Genomic DNA, 19,820 nt, shown 5'->3' with positions numbered 1-19,820 from the left:
TTAAGAATTGTTTTGTAACCTAACATATAGTCTATCCTCGAGAATGATCCATGTACTGAGGAGAAGAATGTGTATTCTGCAGCCGTTGGATGAAGTGTTCTATAAATATATGTTAGGTCCATTTGGTTTGTAGTGCAGATTAAGTCTGGTTTGATTTTCTGTCTGATCTGTCCAATGCTAAAAATGGGATGTTGAGGTCTCTAGCTATTGTTGTTGTTGTTGTTTTGAGATGGAGTCTCACTTTCTTGTATAGGCTGGAATGCAGTGGCATAATCTCGGCTTATTGCAACTTCTGCCTCCTGAGTTCAAGCAATTCTTCTGCCTCAGCCTCCCAAGTAGGTGGGACTACAGACGCCTGCCACCCCACCCAGCTAATTTTTGTATTTTTAGTAGAGACAGGATTTCACTATGTTGGCCAGGTTGGTCTCGAACTCCTGACCTTGTGATCTGCCCACCTCGGCCTCCCAAAGTGCTAGGATTACAGGCATGAGCCACTGTACCTGGCCTGTTTTGGAGTCTTACCTATTTAGCGCTAATAGTATTTCCTTTATATATCTGGGTGCTCCAGTGTTGGGTGCATATATATTTAAAATGGCTACATCCTCTTACTGAATTAACTCCTTTATCATTGTATAATAACCTTTTTTGTCTCTTTTTATGAAATCTATTTTGTCTGATACTAGTATAGTTAGTCTTGCTCTTTTTTGGTTTCCATTGATATGGAATATCTTTTTTTGTCCTTTTATTTTCATTCTGCATGTGTCTTTAAAGGTGAAGTATGTTTGTTGTAGGCAACAGATCACTGGATCTTGCTTTTTTACCCATTCAGCCACTCTGTATCTTTTGATTAGAGAGTTTAGTCCACTTACTTTCAATGTTGTTATTAATAAATAAGGACTTACTCCTGCCATTCTGTTATTTGTTTTCTGGTTATTTTTTGGTCTTTCTTTCTTCCTTTCTTCCTTCCTGTTTTCCTTTTAGTGGAGGTGATTTTCTCTGGTGGTATGTTTTAATTTCTTCCTTTTTATTTTTTGTGTATCCACTGTGTGTTTTTAGGTTCATGGTTACCACAAAGTTTGTAAATAATACCTTATAACTCATTATTTTAAACTGATGATAACACTGATTGCCAAAACAAACAAATAAGCAAAGAAACTAATAAAAACTTTATACTTTAACTTTCTACCCCCTACTTTCTAATTTTTTGTTGTTTCTATTTGTATTTTATTGTACTATCTGTGTCTTGAAAAGTTGTGGTTTTTATTTTTGATCAGTTCATCTTTCTGCTTGCAATATGAATAGTTTACACACCACAATTATGTAAGTTCAAAAACACTTGAATCTGTGTTTTTCTGAATACTTATTACCAGTGAGTTTTATACCTTCAGATAATTTCTTTTTTTCTTTTCTTTTTTTTTTAGAAGCGAGGTTTCACCATGTTGGTCAGGCTGGTCTTGAACTCCTGACCTCGTGATCCACCTGCCTGAGCCTCCCAAAGTGCTGGGATTATAGGCATGAGCCACCATGCCTGGCTCTTCAGATGATTTCTTGTTGCTCATTAGTATCTTCTTTCAGATTAAGGAACTCTGTTTAGTATTTCTTGTAGGACAGGTCTGGTATTGATAAAATCCTGTAGCTTTTTATATCTGGGAAAGTCTTTATTTCTCCTTCATGTTTGAAGGATATTTTCACCAGATATACTGTTCCAGGGTAAAAGTTTTTTCCTTCAACACTTTATATATGTCATGCTGCTCTCTCCTGCCCTGTGAGGTTTCCACTGAGAGGTCTGCTGGCAGATGTATTTGGAGCTCCATTGTATGTTATTTCTTTTCTCTTGCTGCTTTTAGGATCCTTTCTCTATCCTTGACCTTTGAGAATTTGGATATTAAATGCTTTGAGGTAGTCGTCTTTGGGTTAAATCTGCTTGGTGTTCTATAACCTTCTTGTACTTGAATATTGATATCTTTCTCTAGGCTTGGGAAATTCTCTATTGTTATCCCTTTGAATGAACTTTCTGTCTCTACCTTCTCTTTAAGACCAATAACTCTTATATTTGCCCTTTTGTGGCTATGTTCTAGATCTTGTAGGTGTGCTTTATTCTTTTGTATTCTTTTTTCTTTTGTCTCCTCTGGCTGTGTGTTTTCAAATATTCTGTTTGCAGACTCACAGTTCTTTCCTATGCTTGAGCAATTCTGCTATTAAGAGACTGACGAATTCTTCAGTGTGTCAGTTGCATTTTTCCACTACAGAATTTCTGCTTTATTCTTTTTTAAATTATTTCAATTTCATTGTTAAGTTTATCTGATAAGATTCTGAATTATTTCTCATGTTATTTCGAATTTCTTTGAGTTGCCTCAGAACAGCTATTTTGAATTCTGTCTGAAAGGTCACGTATCTCTGTCCTTCTGAGGTTGGCCTCTGATGCCTTCCTTACTTTGGTTAGATCATATTTTCCTCCTGGTCTTGATGCTTGCGGATGTTTGTCGGTGTCTGGGTGTTGAAGAGTTGGGTATTTGTTGACTTCTGAGCAATCTGGTCTTGTTTGTACCTGTCCTTCTTGGGAAGGCTTTCCAGATATTCGAAGGGACTTGGGTGTTAAGATCTAATTGCAGGCATATCTGCATTAGGTGGCACCCAAACTCAGTAACACAGACCCTTACAGACTTGTAGAGGTGTCACCTCGATGGTCTTGGGTAAGATCCAATTGAATTTTCTGGATTACCAGGCAGAGACTCTTGTTCTCTTCTCTTGCTTTCTTCCAGACAAATGGAGTCTCTCTCTGTCTCTGTGCTGAACCGCCTGGACCTAGGGGTGAAGTGACACAAGCAACCCTGTAGCACCAATACTGGGTCTGCACTGGGTCAGTCCTGAAGCCAGAACAGCACTGGGTCTTGTCCAGTGGGTGCTGTAACCACTACCTGGCTACTGCCTACGTTCTCTCAAGGCCGTAGGACTCTACAGGCAGCAGGTAGTGAAGCCAGCTAGTCTTGTGCCCTTCCCTTCAGGGTGGCAAGTTCCCCTGGGCCCTGGCAAGTCCAGAGATGCTGTTCAGGGCCTGGAGTTGGAAACCTTAGATAGAAATCTACCTGGCGCCCTATTCCGTTGCAGCTATGCTGGCAGTGAAACCACAAGTCCTTCCCATTCTTCCCTCCCCTTTACCCAGGCAGAGGAGTCTCTTCCCATATTTTCCACCACCACAGGCCCATGAGTACCAGGGTACCACCAATGTTCACTTAAGGCCCAAGGGCTCTTCAGTCAGCTTGTGGTGAATACTGTCAGGCCTAGAACTCACCCTTCAGAGCAGTGGGCTCCCCTCTGCTAAGAGCCAAGACCTAGAATAAGGGACCTCAGGAGCCTGCTTGGTACTCTTCCACTGTGGCTGAGCTGGTACCTAAGCTGCAAAACAAAGTCCCCTTTATTCTCCCTCTCCATTTCTCAAGCAGAAGGATTCTCTCCTCATAGCCAACACAGTTGTGAATTGGCTGGGACACACCTGAAGTCAGCATGTCTCAGAGTCTCACCTAAGACCCATGGCATGAACTAGCTAGTTACTGCTGCTTGATTATTTAGAGCCCAAGAGTTCTTTGGTCCGCAGGACTGGTTCCCTTCTGGCCCAAGATATGTCTAGAAGTGTCCAGGAGCCAGAGTCTAGAATGGGGGCCTTATGATCCTGACTGGTGCCCTTTCCCATGGTGGCTGAGCTGGTATCTAAGTTACAAAACAACAGCCTCTTTACTCTTCCCTCTTCTCCTCAAGTGGAAGAAAGGGGTCTCTTTTGAAGCTGGGAGCTTCAAGCTGCACTGCCTTAGGTTGGGGGAGGGGTAATACAAGCACTCCCTTAGCCACCCTGACTGGCATCTCACTAGGTCATGTGCCCCTCAAGTGCCCTGGCTCCAAGTCCAGCACTTGCCCAGGAGTTGTAGTCCTTGTGGCCTAGACAGCCTTTCAAATTTATTTAGAACCCCAGAGGACTTTAGCCCATGGTGGCAGGGCTTACCAAAACTACATATAGGACCGCTGGGTTGGGTGAATCCCCTCTGGCTAGGGCTCTTCTGAATCCTCCCTCTGTGGGTAGCTGCTGAGTCCTACCTGGTGTTGCCAGCACTGAGTTCCAATGCAAAGTTCCACAGTCACTGAGTTCTCCCTGCCCCCAGCATAGAGATTGCCCATGTGGCTGCTGCCAGGGGATGGGAGAGGGGTGTTGCATTTCAAGACTGGTTTTCCTTCCTTTTTCGGTGCCTCTTTCAGTAATATGGAGTTAAAACCAGGTCCTGTGATTGCTCACATGATTTTGCTTCTTATTGAAAGTGCTTTTTTTTGTGTAGATAGTTGTCAAATTTGGCGTTCCTGCAGGGAGGATGATCAGTGGAGGCTTCTATTCGGTTATCTTACTCCATGTCCTCTCAGGAGAAGATTCTTCATGTTTGTTTAAAAAACAGAAACATTCAGATAGTAGAATTGTTCTAAGACAGTTTCAAAAAAGAAACTATCATTATAACTGAAGAATAATTTGCTATGGTGAGGGGCATGTACAATTGGTATTGGGTGCCCTAGGCCACATGATCTGGGCAGGATGGTGTAGATCATTCATTACAATTTCAGTGTGATGTTACTGTGGTCATGTGGTGGTTCTTAGTCTTTCATATTTTGGAAGATAACTATTTTAAAACATTGAATTAAAAATATTTATGGTTATGGGCTGGGTGCAGTGGCTCACGCCTGTAATCTCAGCACTTTGGGAGGCTGAGATGGGGCAGATCACTTGAAGTCAGGAGTTCAAGACCAGCCTGGCCAATATGGTAAAACCTTGTCTCTACTAAAAATACAAAAATTAGCCTGGGTGTGGTGTCAGTCACCTGTAATCCCAGCTACTTGGGAGGCTGAGGCAGGGGAATCACTTGTACCCAGGAGGTGGAGGTTACAGTGAGCTGAGATCGTGCCACTGCACTCCAGCCTGGGTGAAAGAGTGAGACATTGTTTCAAAAACGGAAAAGAAAATTATGGTTATGGTCAGGTGCAGTGGCTCTCACCTGTAATCCCAGCTCTTTGGGAGGCCGAGACAGGAGGATCACTTGAGGCTAAGAGTTTGAGATCAGTCTAGGCAACATAGTGAGACCTCATCTCTACAAAAAGATTTAAAAATTAGAAATTAGCTGGGTGTGGTGGTGCATGCCTGTAATCCCAGCTACTTGAGGGGCTGAGGTGAGAGGATCACTTGAGCCTAGGAGTTTGAAACTGCAGTGAGCGGTGGTCACACTACTGCACTCTAGCCTGGGCAACAGAGCAAGACCTTTTCTCAAAATAAATAAATAGAAGAAAGAAAAGAAAATTTATGGTTACAAATGGTTGATCATTTTAGTTTGTCACATACAAATATCTTCTATTCCCTTGGTTCTTGTCTGCTTCCAGCCCCCATATTCCTGGATCAGTCCTACAGTCTGCCTTCTCTGTTTCTGTCTATGCCTTAAAAACTCAGTGCTATAAAATTATAGAATTGTTGCCTCTCTAAGCTCATGTCTTTAAACTCCAGTCTCATTTGAATTCTCTTTACGAGTCACCATTTTTTCTTTTACATTATGTGAGTTAGTTCCCTTTGCCTTTTCCTTCAGCAGCTATTACAAACTTCCACTCGTCTCAGACCCCTTCCTAATCTCTGTCTCGTTGTTATCCAACCCACCTTGGATCTGGGACATCAAAAAGTTTAGACTTTCTCTTGTCAACTCTTTCAACTTCCTTCTGACTTTCTCACTACATGTCTCTGTTTGACCTCATTTTTACCTTTTTCCTTTCTGTCCCAGAGAAAGAGGTTTAGCTCTTCCCATTTTAGATAGTTGTGACATCTGTCTAAATATACGATTCTTGATACCATCTCATCCACCTCCTCGGTGATAAAACCAGGTACTGTGATTGCTCACATGATTTTAATTCTTATTGAAGGTGCTTTTTTTGTGCAGGATATCATTTATATCCTTGATCTTTAGTCTTTCCCTCTCCATTAACTTCATTCCCATTTTTTAAAAAAAGATGACAAAATAGATTCCATAAATCTCTAATCCTTTCTATACATGCTCTTTTAGATTTATCATTTCATTTTCTATTTGATAATGGAACATTTATCCTTTCCTTTTCTCTGAAACAATCCTTGGTAAGATTACCATGGATCTTCTGTCAAATCGTTCATTCTTTCAGTGAAATCACCAGGGAGTTTATATGAAGTGATGGAGACAAGGCTGAGAATGGACCCCACTGGACATCAACATTTAAGGGAATTGGTTAAGGAAAAGATAATGAAGGAAATTTGAGGCCAGGGTTGAAGGAGAAAGCCAGGAGAGTGTGGTGCTCCAAAAAGAAGAGTTTTTAAGAAGGAGGGGAATTCAGTGTTAAATGCTATACAGATATAAAATAAAATCAGTATTGAAAATAATTCACTGGCTTTAGCAGCAAAACAGTTGTTTAAGTGTTAGGATAGATGGTAAGGTTAAATCGTGCTGGTTAGAGATATTATTTGTGGGGAAGCAAAGCAAGCTGTGGTATAAAACTGTTTTTGAAAATATTGACTGTGAAGAATAAGGGAGTTAGAGATGCCAGAGAGGGATGCAAGCTCTAGGGAAAATGTTTTTTAAAACAATATATAACAGACTTGATGGGATGGGTGCAGTGGCTAATGCTTGTAATTCTAACACTTTGGGAGGCTGAGGTGGGCATATCACTTTTAGCTCAGGAGTTCGAGTGCAGCCTGGGCAACATCGTGAAACCCCATTGCTACAAAAAATACAAAAATTAGCCAGGTGTGGTGGCTTACGCCTGTAGTCCTAGCTACTGGGGAGGCTAAAGTAGAGAATTGTTTGAGCCCAGGAAGCGAAGGCCAAGATCGCACCACCGTACTCAAGCCTGGGCAAGAGGAGACCCTGTCTAAAAAAAAAAAGAAGTATGACTTGAATATGTTTAGGTGCCTATGGAAAAGAGTTTGGAGAGGAGGAAAGCCAGATTGGAAGAAGAAGGAAATAAAAATGGACGGAAGTCCTTGAAAAGAAAGGAAGGAATATGATTCAAAGCATAAATAGGACGATTGGCCTTGTTTACATAGAAACAGGATGTCTTACACTGTAAGAGACTATTAATATGGAATGCCCTGGGGCCAGTCCTTGAATAAGCTCATCTCTTTTCTATTGTGGTGATCATACCTATTCCATGATTTTAAATTTCATCTAGCCTACATGCTGACAAGTCCCAAACTCTACTGAATTCCAGACTTGCATCTCTAACTGCTGTGTTTCTATCTTCACTCAGGTGTCTATAGACATCTCAAAAGTTAGCACATCAAAAGTGAATTCCTCTGAAATTTATCTCTTCTGCAGTCTTGTCTTACTGCCCAGCAACTTGGGCAGAAAGTCCTATTGTCATTGTCGACTCACCTCACTAATACCCATCTATCAGCAAATCCTTTTGTCTCTACTTTCAATATATTCATAGTCCAACTATGTCTCACCACTTTGGTGTAAGCCACACTGTCACGTCTTATGTGGATGATTGTGGTAGCCTTCCAAATGGTCTCTGCTTTTGTTGTTGCTGTTTCTATAATCTGTTTTCAGTTTATAGCCAGAGGGAACTTGTTAAAACCTACATCAGATCTTGTCACTCCTAGGCTCTGACTCTTGCCCTGGCTTCTCATGTCATGGGTAATGAAAGCCAAAGTCTTTAAAATTGACTACAATTATATTAAACTGTGAACTCATATTTCTATTTCTCCTTGTTCATTCTGCTACTCTCTTTTTTTCTTCTTTTAGAGACAAGGTTTCGCTCTTGTTGTTGCTCCAGGCTGGAGTGCAGTGGTGCAGTCACAGCTCACTGTAGCCTCAACCTCTTGGGCTCAGGCAATCCTCCCACCTCAGCCTCCTAAGTAGCTGGGACCAGGCTGGAGTGCAGTGGTGTGATCACAGCTCACTGTAGTCTCTACCTTTTGGGCTCAAGTGATTCCCTCACCTCAGCCTCCCAAGTAGCTGGGACCACAAACATGCACCACCACGCCTGACTAATTTTGAAATTCTTTGTAGAGACAGGGTGTCTGTGTGTTGCCCAGGCTGGTCTTGAACTACTGAGTTCAAGTGATCCTCCTGCTTCAGCCTCCCAAAGTTCTGGGATTACAGGTGTGAGCCATTGCACCCAGCCTCCTTCGTTTTCTTTTCTTTCTCTTTTTCTTTTTCTTTCTTTCTTTCTTTCTTTCTTTTTTTTTTTTTTTTTTTTTTTTTGTTATCTTTTAGAGATGGAGTTTCGCTCTGTTATTCAGGCTGGAATGCAGTGGTGCCGTCATAGCTCACTGCAGCCTCGAATTTCTGGGCTCAGGCCATCCTCCTGCCTTAGCCTCCCAAGTAGCTGTGATTACAGATGTGAGCTACTGTGCCCAGCTTTGCTACACTCCCTCAAATCTCTAGTTCTTCATTATTTTTAGTTAGAAAGTCAATATACAGGATTACCTTTTTGCTACAGGTACCTTTAACTATTTAGTCTTTTTTTTTAATTGAGGTATAAATTGAGTAAAATACACTAATATTAAGTATACACCAGGCACATCAAGACATTGAACATTCTCATTCTCTAGAACATTCTCTTATGCTCTTTCCCTGTCAAAAGCTCCCTGCCTCCCACCCCCACCCCTGTGTAACCACTGTTCAGACTTCCATCACTTATATTTTAAATTAGCTTGTCTGTTTCTGAATTGGAGCCCTACTTATTTAATACTATTAGCTGTAATACTATAGCCTGACCATCCACACCAACCCCTGCTTCTGCACTTTCTACTTTTTACCCTGCAGTACTTTTTCTTCTGTCTGGCTTACCACCTTCTGTACATAATTTATTATGTTTGATAATTATTGTCTGTCTCCCAGAATCTAAACTCTACAAGGGCAGGGATTTTTGTTCTGCGATAACCCAAGAACAGTCCCAGATACACAGTAAATGTTTGATAAATATTAGTGAAATGAATAAATGAGAGGACTGATGGATGGATGTAAATTTGTAGACAATCCAGATGGAAGGATTCAGAAATTGAAGAAATTCCCATGTTGTATTTTTATGTTTTTAGACAATAAGGGATAAAATTGTCTTTTGGGAGTGCAGAGATGTTGATGGGACTGGGATTTTGAAGACAGTGAAGGAAGTTTGAAATATTGGGAGCATGGAGAGTGAGGACTTGGGCAACACAGATTTATTGCTTATTGTTGGAGGCTTAGTGTTCTGGCCATGAGTATGGTTGATGTAATACCAGCCAATGTGGTTGAATGAGTTACTTCGGCAAAACTTAGCTCAAGTGTAGAAACAGAGCAAGTTGACAGTGCTTTTTGCCGTATAGGTGTAGTGGAAGGCCAGAGCGACAAGGGAGTTAGCAAGATACTGACTGAAGTGATAATACCTTTAGTTTTGGCTAGCTTGAGAAGGAAGTCGTAGGCAAGAAAACAGACTGGGATAGTACAAAAGGCTCAAGTTTCCGGAAGTGTAGTTGAGTTCAAATTATTTCCAAATAGACATAATGAAAAAAATAGAATGGGATATTGATAAAAAGATAAGCAGTTGTCATAAAAGTTAAGATACCATAGTTGATTGATTTTAAGGAATACTTTCTTTTCCATTTTAACACTTCTAAAGTTGAGATGCCAGTTGAATTAGTAACACTTTCTTACTATTATGTGAAATAACGATGAGTCTTCCAATTAAGGGCATATTAGATTTGATGAAAGACAGTATTTGAATGTTAGATTCCAGAAATGTAGCAGTTATAGGTACTGACAAGTTTACCAGGTACACCAATAGAGAATGTAACTAAAAAGGAGTCGAGATCAGGTAGCTGACAGATACATTATGCTAGTTGTAAGAGTTTTCAGCATGACATGGAGTGACTAGAGATAGCAGATGACAGCATAGAAATAGGTAGACAGGAAAATTTGCCTTCAAGTCATCCCTTCTTCAAGTCTCATATGTCACTTTCTCAAAGATCTTCCCATAAATCTCAAGTCTAACTATAGTTTTCCTTTGTACTGTCTCATAATATCATGTACTTTTTCTTGTATAATTCTTTATTCATTTCTAATTACATGTTTTATTATGTGATTATATCATGTTTCTCTTTCACCTCTGGTGAAAGTTTACAATCTTTGTAAACTTATTGACTGTAGGAATTATTTTTCTGCAGTGCCTAGCACATTGTCTTAGCCTATTCAGGCTGTTAGACAAATGACACTCCATGTCATTTGCCGAAAACTCTTTAGAACTAGCTCATGACTCTGGATCTTTAAGTCCATGGGCATAATATATCTGTCAGATACTTGATCTCCACTCCTTTTTAGTTACACTCCCTATTGGCATACCTTGGTAACTTTGTCAGTACCTATCACTGCTACACCATACACTGGGTGACTTCTAAACAACAGTTTATTTCTCATAGTTCTGGTGGACAGGAAGTTCAAGAACAAGGCACCAAAAAGAGTTGGTTTCTGGTGAGGGCTCACTTGCTGGTTCATAGAAAGCCATCTTCTCACCACGTCTTCACGTAGTGGAAGGGATGAGGGAGCTCTCAGATCTCTTTTATAAGGGCACTAATCCCATTCAGTCCTCATGACCTAATGCTTTCCCAAAGGCCCCACTTCCAAATACCAACACATAGGAGATTAGGTTTTAACATATGAATTTGGGCCGTGGTGGGGTGGGGACACAAATATTTAGTCTATAGAATATATTCTAGGTGCTTAATTCATGTTTGCAGAATAAATGAATTGAAATAGAGAATGTGAGCTGTCTGTGACCATATTAAAGATATATTACTCTAGAATAAGGTTCTAGAAGCCACAATGACAGTACAGAGGACATTTTACTAAATTTGATCTGTTTTGGTGAGTGGCTTATTTGCTGCATTTTTTAGCTTTATCTGTTTTCTCTGAGCCTCAGTTTCTTCTTGTTAGATTAAGATATTAACACCTATCTGACAGGGTTATGGTAACCATTAAATGAGTTTAGTATGGAAAGTGCATCATATAGCACCTACCCTGTAGTATAACAAGGAAAAAATTTAGATAAGAAGTGAACAGAGAGGAGGAAAACGGTCATTTATGAAAATTAGCAGTCAGCCATTTTAATACTAATGTCAGGCCAGAATATGAACAATATTCATTTATCTAGGAAATTAACAATAGAACACAATTCTACTCTTGTTTTGGAGGCCAAAGAGGAGATACAAGAGATCTAACAGAAAAAAATAAATGAAACCCCAGAGGGCCAGAGAGACCTGACAGAAATGGCAGATAACAAACTTGGTTTGGGCTTGAAATGTGATCTGGCAGTCAAAGGAACGCCGGTGCTATTCTGGGCAGCTAACAAAGAAGAACTGTGCCACAGCATAGGGAGTTGGCAAGAGCCCACTGGGAGTATTACATTTAGCAGAGTGTCAGCATGATAAAAACAGAAGGTGGTGAGCTCTGAGAGCAACCGTAGTGCTGAAGGGGATAAACACATGAATTTATGAGGATCAGTTAACAAATCCAAGCATGCAGGGTTGACTGAATTCCAACTACAGGATTCAGGAGAGACACTCCCAAATATTTGAAGGGCGTTAACACTGGAGGAAGAGAGGAATTATTTAGCCTGGACTACAGAACTTTGTAAGAAGGTGAAACTAAGGGCAGGGCAAATTTATACCTCTCTAAAAGAAATGCCCTGGTGTAGTTTTTGGGTGATGCTGTTGCCTTTGTCCCTCAGGACTTTTCATAGTGTGAAGCTGTAAGGCCAAAATGAAAGATCTGAGAGTTCTTTTTCTGGAGAAATGGTTGAGTAATATTTTGGTCTTGTGAATAAAGAGTTTTTGTCCCAGAGACAGATTATGAAGGATTGATTTAGTATTTATTAGCCATGCACAGTATATTAAACACTGTATACAACATAGTGCATAATTCTTGAGGTTCTAAAATAAAACCACTAATCATTATAGGCTTTATGCATTTTCAGAGTGTTTCAAGAGTTTCAAAACTTTGGCAAATTTCCTAAGACTTTCCCTTTGGAATAGAATGATGGAGGAAATAGGCCAAATGGAAATGTAAAACAACAACAATAACAACAACAGATGAAATCCTATTTAAATGAATGCTTCCTTTCACAAGATGGCAAAACATACGTCCTTGAGTCCAGAGTTTCCTCAGTAATGGGGGTGAAGAAGTCTTGAGCTGATAATGTATTTGTTCTTCAGGATATTTTAAATGTCAGATAGAGGTGCTGTATTTGCCTTCATTGCTGGCCAGGTCTCTGTTATTTCTCAGTTCAATATAGGTCAAAGGAAAATTTGTTGATTCACTTAGAGACTGTTCTGTTTCCTGCCGCAAATGTACTTGAATTGTCAAGTGAAATGGCCAAAAGGCCCACAGTATACTTAGATTTCTTTTAAAAGCTTGTATCTCTTCTTTTACACCTGGGCTTCATGACTTCCATCTGCTTGTCTACAGAATCCGTCATGCAATTTTAAAGATAGTATTGGGTATGAAGAATGCGAAGTCAGGTTCTATTTAAATAGGCAATTGAGTCTCCTTGATTAACTAAATTATCTTATGCTCCCTGTGTCAGTGTGGATCCTCCAAGACAGACTTAGAGGCATAAGATTTATTGAACCCACAAACAATCTGTTGGGAGGGAGCCGGGAGTAGAGAGGGAGAGCTTTTTGAATATGATGCAAGTCTATTACCTGTGAAGGAAGACCAGGAAGAAAAGATTGGGTAGGAAATCTTGCAGACCACAGCATAGTTGAGAAAATCCCAGTCATGCAGAGGTAGAGTCCCCAAGAAAAAGTTGCCTGTGAGCAGAATCCCATATGGGGCAGGTGGGCAGGCACTTACTACCCCTGTCTTTGCTCAGTCACTGGCTGGGAGCAGCTTAGGCAAAGAGTTCTTTCATTGTTCATGGGGTTGGTGGCTAATGGCTAAACTGTGGCCCATACAGTAGGTTCTCTTAAAGCAGATCTGAGCAACACATCTTCTTGGCTACCACACTTCCCCAGCAAGCTTATTTATTCATTTCGTGACAAGATTCACAAAGTTTTCATGTGTCTTGCTAAATAACATTTACAATAGCATAATAAATACTAGGGAAGATAAAAGTGGAAACTCAAAGAACTTACTATTAGTTCCTCTGGATAAACAAAATTTTCTGGGATATTTTTCAAGGAGGATTCACACTAGAAATACCGAGTGAAAATACTGATTTCATTTTCTATAATACTCTGCAATAAATATGTTTAGTTGTTTTCTTTTCTTTTTTTTTTTTTTTTTCTTTTTTTGAGACGGAGTTTTGCTCTTGTTACCCAGGCTGGAGTGCAGTGGTGCAATCTCGGCTCACCGCAACCTCCGCCTCCTGGGTTCAGGCAATTCTCCTGCCTCAGCCTCCTGAGTAGCTGGGATTACAGGCACGCGCCACCGTGCCCAGCTAATTTTTTGTATTTTTAGTAGAGACGGGGTTTTGCCATGTTGTCTAGGATGGTCTCGATCTCCTGACCTTGTGATCCACCCGCCTCGGCTCCCAAAGTGCTGGGATTACAGGCGTGAGCCACCGCGCCTGGCCCAGTTGTTTTATTTTCTAATGGCTCTTTTATGTAATATGTTTTGAGAAAACCCAAGAGTTTAACATTATAACACAACTCATCGAAGAGTAAGTATGTGGAAGCCAAGATTATATGGAAGAGTCATATAGCTAACTGTATTGTTGGAATAGAGAATAGAACTGTGACTTTTCAGAAAAGGAAGTAGACTGAACAGCCTTTAAATAATCTTACATAAATATGACTTCTATCAAACAAATTTCATGTTGTTCTTTTTTTAAGAGACAGGTCTTGCTATGTTGCCATGACTGAACTTGAACTTCTGGGCTCAAGTGATCCTTCTACCTCAGGCCCCTGGGTAGCTGGGACTACAGGCATACGCCACTATGCCCAGCTTATAAAACAAAATTTTGGTAAAAAGTTTGAAATGATAGACTATTCAAAATTATATTCCTTAAAATAGAAAGTTTGTTAACAGACCCAAAAGATACGTAATATAAGATAAAGGTGCCATTTTAAATTAATGGTGGTGGGTATGATTGTGGAAAAGAATTGATTATTTAGTAAATGGTATAGAGAAATTTAGGTAGCCAATATGGAAAATACATTTGTATTCATACCTCACATTTTACATCAGGATAAATTCCAAATGGATCAAATATTAAATGTAAGAAATAGAACTATGGTACTAGTATGGTGAAGTACTAAAATAAACTATGGGAGAATTAAAAAACATAATTTTGTATAGTATAGTGTGATAAAATATTCCAGAAGCCATAAAAGAATAGACTGTTTTTTATTTCAATAGGTTTTGGGGGAACAGATGGTGTTTGGTTACATGGGGTAACCAAACACCATTCTTTAGTGGTGATTTCTGAGATTTTGGTGCACCCGTCACCTGAGCTAGACTATAAATTTGACTATATAATTTTTTTAAAATTTGTGGATAGGGTAGGGTGGCATGGCAAAAACTACTATAAACAAAGTTAAAAGACAAATGAAAAACTGGGGAAAATATTTTGCAACTCACAAAATGCTGATTTCCCTAATGTATAATGAACTTTAAAAGTCAGTGAGAAAAAGAACAGTAATCCAGTAGAAATAATGGGCAAAGAATATGAACAGATAGTTCAGAAGAAATGAAATACAAATGTCACTTACACATATGAAAATAAACTCGGGCTGGGCACAGTGGCTCACTCAGCAGTTTAGGAGGCCAAGGCAGGTGAATCACATGAAGTCAGGAGGTCAAGACCAGCCTGGGCAACATGACAAAACCCCATCTCTACTAAAATTATAAAAATTAGCCTGGCATGGTGGTTCCCGCCTGTAATCCCAACTACTTGGGAGATGGAGGCCATTGCTTGAACCCAGGAAGCAGAGGTTGCAGTGAGCCAAGATTGTGCCACTGCACTCCAGTCTGGGCGACAGAGTGAGACTCCATCTCAAAAAAAAAAAAAGAAAGAAAGAAAATAATCATAGTCTCATTCTTGATTAGGGGAATGCAGATAAAAACTACTCTAAGATACTATTTTGATGTCTCAGATTGGCAGGTACCTGGCAATTCAGTAATAAACTCTGTTAGAGAATATGTGGGGAAGCAGACACACGTTGGCAGTTACTTATCTGCTGTCTATCACAGTAGATTTGTTTGCATTTTCTAGAATCTTAAACAGGTACTATGAACTCTTTTCTGGCTTCTTTCACTCAGCAAAATTATTTTGAGATTCATTCATGTTCTACTTTGTATCAACGATTCATTCTTTTATAGCTGAATGTACACTACAGTTTGTTAACAGGTTTACTGTTGATGGACATTTAGGTGGTTTTCAATCTGGGGCTATTACAAAAAAAGCTGTTATAAATATCTATGAACAAGTCTTTGTATGTATATGTGCTTTCTTTTTTTTTTTTTAGGTAAATACAAAGGAGTGGAATAGCTGGATCTTATGGCAGATTTATGTTTAGCTTTTATTAAAAACTGCAAACTGGTTTTTAAATTAGTTATATAGTTTTACACTAATGCCAATAGTATGTGAGAGTTCCTGTTTCTCCAGGTTCTAGTCGTTCTAATGGGTGTGTAGTGGTCTTTGTGCTTAATTTGCAATTCCATAATGTCTGATGATAAATAATGTCTGATGATAAATGTGCTTTTATTTTTATTTATATTTGTAAAAGTATGGGTGTCTTTTTGCCTAATTTTTAATTGGGTTGTTTGTCTTTTTGTTAAGTTGTAAGTGTTCTTTATATGTTCTAAATATAGCTACATTGCCACATAATATATTTTGTAAATATTTTCTACCAGTTTGTTTGACACAGTATCTTTTTATCACAGGGTTTTTTTTGTTTTGTTTTTGTTTTTCTTTTTGTTTTGAAACAGAGTCTTGCTCTGTTGCCTAGGCTGGAGTTCAATGGCATGGTCTCAGCTCACAGCAACCTCTGCCTCTTGGGTTTAAGGGATTCTCTTGCCTCAGCCTCCCAAGTAGCTGGGATTACAGGTGGATACCACCATGCCCGGCTAATTTTGTATTTTTGAGACAGGGTTTTGCCATGTTGTCCAGGATGGTCTCCAACTCCTGACCTCAGTTGATCCACCTGCCTCAGCCTCCCAAAGTGCTGGAATTATAGGCGTGAGCCACCATGCCTGACCAATGTAAATATTCTAAAATCCAAAAAAAATCTAAAATCTGAGACACTTCTGGTTTCAAGCATTTTAGATAAGTCATGTTCAATCCGTATTTATTTTTCCTTAAGTCACATGATTGCAAGCAAAACTAAGTCTTGCTCTGTTGCCCAGGCTGGAGTGCAATGGCACAGTCTCAGCTCACCGCAACCTCCACCTTTTGGGTTTAAGCGATTTTCCTTCCTCACCCTCCTGAGTAGCTGGGATTACAGTTGCATGCCACTACGCCACTACCACCTGGTTAATTTTTGTATTTTTAGTAGAGATGGGGTTTCACCATGTTGGCCAGGCTGGTCTCAAACTCCTGACTTCAGGTGATCCACCAGCCTCAGCCTCCCAAAGTGCTGGAATTATAGGTGTGAGCCACTGCACCCAGCCTTATTTGGCTTTCTAATGCTATTGCTGCATACCTATTTTTCTTCTATTTTATGACATCCCTAATCAGTATTTTAGCTTTGTATGTTTATTCTTGTGGTCTGCCTAGATGATTTGTTTTTTCTCTTTTATTTTTTTTAGTACATGGAGTCTTTTATTATGCTTCTAGTATAGTGTTTCTCAAACTGACTTGAATGTGGATTTTAAATCTTTTTAAATGAACTGTCTGCCTGGGTCATCTTTTGAAAAGGTAGGCCAAAGGATTAGGTTCCATTGATTACCAAAGGGTCATGGTCCACCCAATGAGAGAATGCAATGAAAGAATTACAACCAAATGCAACCAAAGCAGTAAGAGAATACCTTACAGGAGCTGGTCCTGGACTGCTATTAATATTTTTTAAATTTTGTTTTGTTTGAGATAGGGTGTCACTCTTGCTCAGGCTAGAGTACAGTGGTGTGATCACAACTCACTGTAGCCTTGGCTCCTGGGCTCAGGCGATCTTCCCACCTCAGCCTCAAGTAGCTAGGACTACAGGGAAAGTGCCACTATGCCTGGCTAATTTTTAAAATTTTTTTATAAAATCAGGGTCTTCCTATGTTGCCCAGACTGGTCTCAAACGCCTGAGCTCAGGCAGTCCTCCTCTACCTTGGCCTCCCAAAATGCTGGGATTAGAGGTATGAGCCATGAACTATCATGCCTGGCCTATTAATATCTTTAGATTGATTTCTTAGATAATGATGTAGACATTATGTTAATCATGAATATGGATATGATATTACACTAAGGCAGGAACGAAGGCAATTTTGTGAGAGAAAAGTGGGGCTTTGGAATCTGTGAATCAGGTTAAAATCGTAGTTTTAGCCTTTGCTAGGCCGAGTAGTCTTTGGCAAGTTGTATAATCTCTTTGTCTTCAGTTTCTTCATTTGTAAAACGAATGGGATGATACCTACCTTGTATGGTTTTTGTGAAGAGCAGATAAGATGTGTAAGATATAAATTTCTTTTTTTTTTTTTTGAAACAGAGTTTCATTCTTGTTACCCAGGCTGGAGTGCAATGGCACGATCTTGGCTCACCACAACCTCTGCCTCCTGGGTTCAGGCAATTCTCCTGCCTCAGCTTCCTGAGTAGCTGGGATTACAGGCACACGCCACCATGCCCAGCTAATTTTTTGTATTTTTAGTAGAGACGGGGTTTCACCATGTTGACCAGGATGGTCTCGATCTCTTGACCTCGTGATCCACCCGCCTCAACCTCCCAAAGTGATGGGATTACAGGCGTGAGCCACCGCGCCTGGCCCAGGTATAAATTTCTTAATCCACTTTTGTTGTTCTGTCCCATCTTGGAAGGTGGAGATAGAATCTGTTATAATGTTAATAAATTGGAGAAGGGGCAAAGCAAACAAGGTAATTTAGTGAGAATAGTTCTGAATAGACATAAATACAGCATATAAGATCAATGAGGTATAAGCGTTTTTTACTTGGATGTTTGGAATCTTAGGAGTAGAAAACCTTTTTTAACATTAAAATTTAATTTTTAAAAAGACAAATGAGGTCTCACTCTGTTGCCCCAGGCTGGAGTACAGAGGCACAATCATAGGTGAGCCTAGGCTCAACCAATCCTCTTGCCTCAGCCTCCCGAGTAGCTGGGACTACAGGAATACACCACCATGCCTGGCTAATTTATTTCATTTGTACAAGTGGGTTTTCACTATGTTGCCTAGGCTGGTTTCAAACTCCTGGCCTCAAGGGAGCCTCTCACCTTGGCCTCCCAAAGTGCTGGGATTATAGGTGTGAGGCACTGCACCCTGCCCAAAAGCTGTTCTTAAACAAGACTCCAAACATCAAGTAAAAAGCATTTATACAAAAAAGAATACCATAAACAGTGTTGAAAATTAAGCTGTAGATTGGGAGGAAATGTTTGTAATATGTATGTCTACAAATCAATAGGAAATAGATACACAAACCAATAGAAATATGGGCAAAAGATACAAACTAGAATTACAAAGATGAGAAATTACAAATGGCCATTAAAAAGTGAATATGCCCACCCTCACTAGTAATTAGAAATGCAAAAAAAGTGAGAGACCGGCCGGGCGCTGTGGCTCAAGCCTGTAATCCCAACACTTTGGGAGGCTGAGGCGGGTGGATCACGAGGTCAAGAGATCGAGACCATCCTGGTCAACATGGTGAAACCCCGTCTCTACTAAAAATACAAAAAATTAGCTGGGCATGGTGGCGCGTGCCTGTAATCCCAGCTACTCAGGAGGCTGAGGCAGGAGAATTGCCTGAACCTGGGAGGCGGAGGTTGCGGTGAACCGAGATCGCGCCATTGCACTCCAGCCTGGGTAACAAGAGCAAAACTCTGCCTCAAAAAAAAAAAAAAAAAGAGAGAGACCATTTCTGTCCATATTAGAAAAACTTAAAAGATTAATAATATTGGGTATTGACAAGGTTGATAGAAGAATGAATTTCAACATCCTTTTAGAAGACTCTTTGGCAATAGTTATCAAAATAAAAAATGCTCATACTCTTTGACTTGCCAGTTCCACTTTGTATTACTTACCCTCAAGAAATATTTACACAATCCGTAATGGCACTGGTACAAGAACTTTTCTATTGCAGCATTGTTTGTAATAGTGAAAAATGGAAACAGTAAGGTAACAAAAGAATAATTACATGAATCATATGTAGTACACCCGTACAATGAAATATTTTCCAATCTTTCAAAAGAATTACACAGATCTATGTATTTGGACATGGAGTAGTTTCCAGGATACTCTGATACATTTTTTTAAAAAAGGAAATTTACCACTTTTGTAGTAGGATAGTGTATGACCATATTTGTATTTAAAAAATTATTTATAAACATGTCTATGAATTCATAGATAAAGGTCTGAAAGGGTGAACTTCAAATTGTTAGTCAGCATAAACAACTTCTATACTTTAGGCTTGCATAAATAAAAATGAGACTGAAAAGTTACTGTAGGACGCCATCAGAGATTGTTTTCTAAATATGACATAAAACCCATAATTCACAAGAGCAATATATTTGACTACCTAAAAATTAACCTCCAAATATGGGAAATCAGCAGTTCTGATGTGATGGGGTTTTCTATTAGAATCCTATATTTTTTCACTCTAAAACATCGATTATTAAAAGATACACATCTTGGCCGGGCGCGGTGGCTCAAA

The 19,820-nt window shown here is 39.7% G+C and overlaps 1 protein-coding gene across 4 annotated transcripts in view; it reads left to right on the top strand.

The window, feature by feature from the left end:
* AHCYL2 (adenosylhomocysteinase like 2) overlaps positions 1 to 19,820 on the top strand; it is a 210,032-nt gene that overhangs the window by 85,414 nt on the left and 104,798 nt on the right. The window lies entirely within an intron of this gene.

The sequence above is a fragment of the Saimiri boliviensis genome, chromosome 10 (assembly GCF_048565385.1).
Source record: "Saimiri boliviensis isolate mSaiBol1 chromosome 10, mSaiBol1.pri, whole genome shotgun sequence".
Taxonomy (NCBI): domain Eukaryota; kingdom Metazoa; phylum Chordata; class Mammalia; order Primates; family Cebidae; genus Saimiri; species Saimiri boliviensis.
The sequence above is the reverse complement of the archived record's forward strand: the minus strand, read 5'-3'. Positions and strand labels throughout refer to the sequence as shown.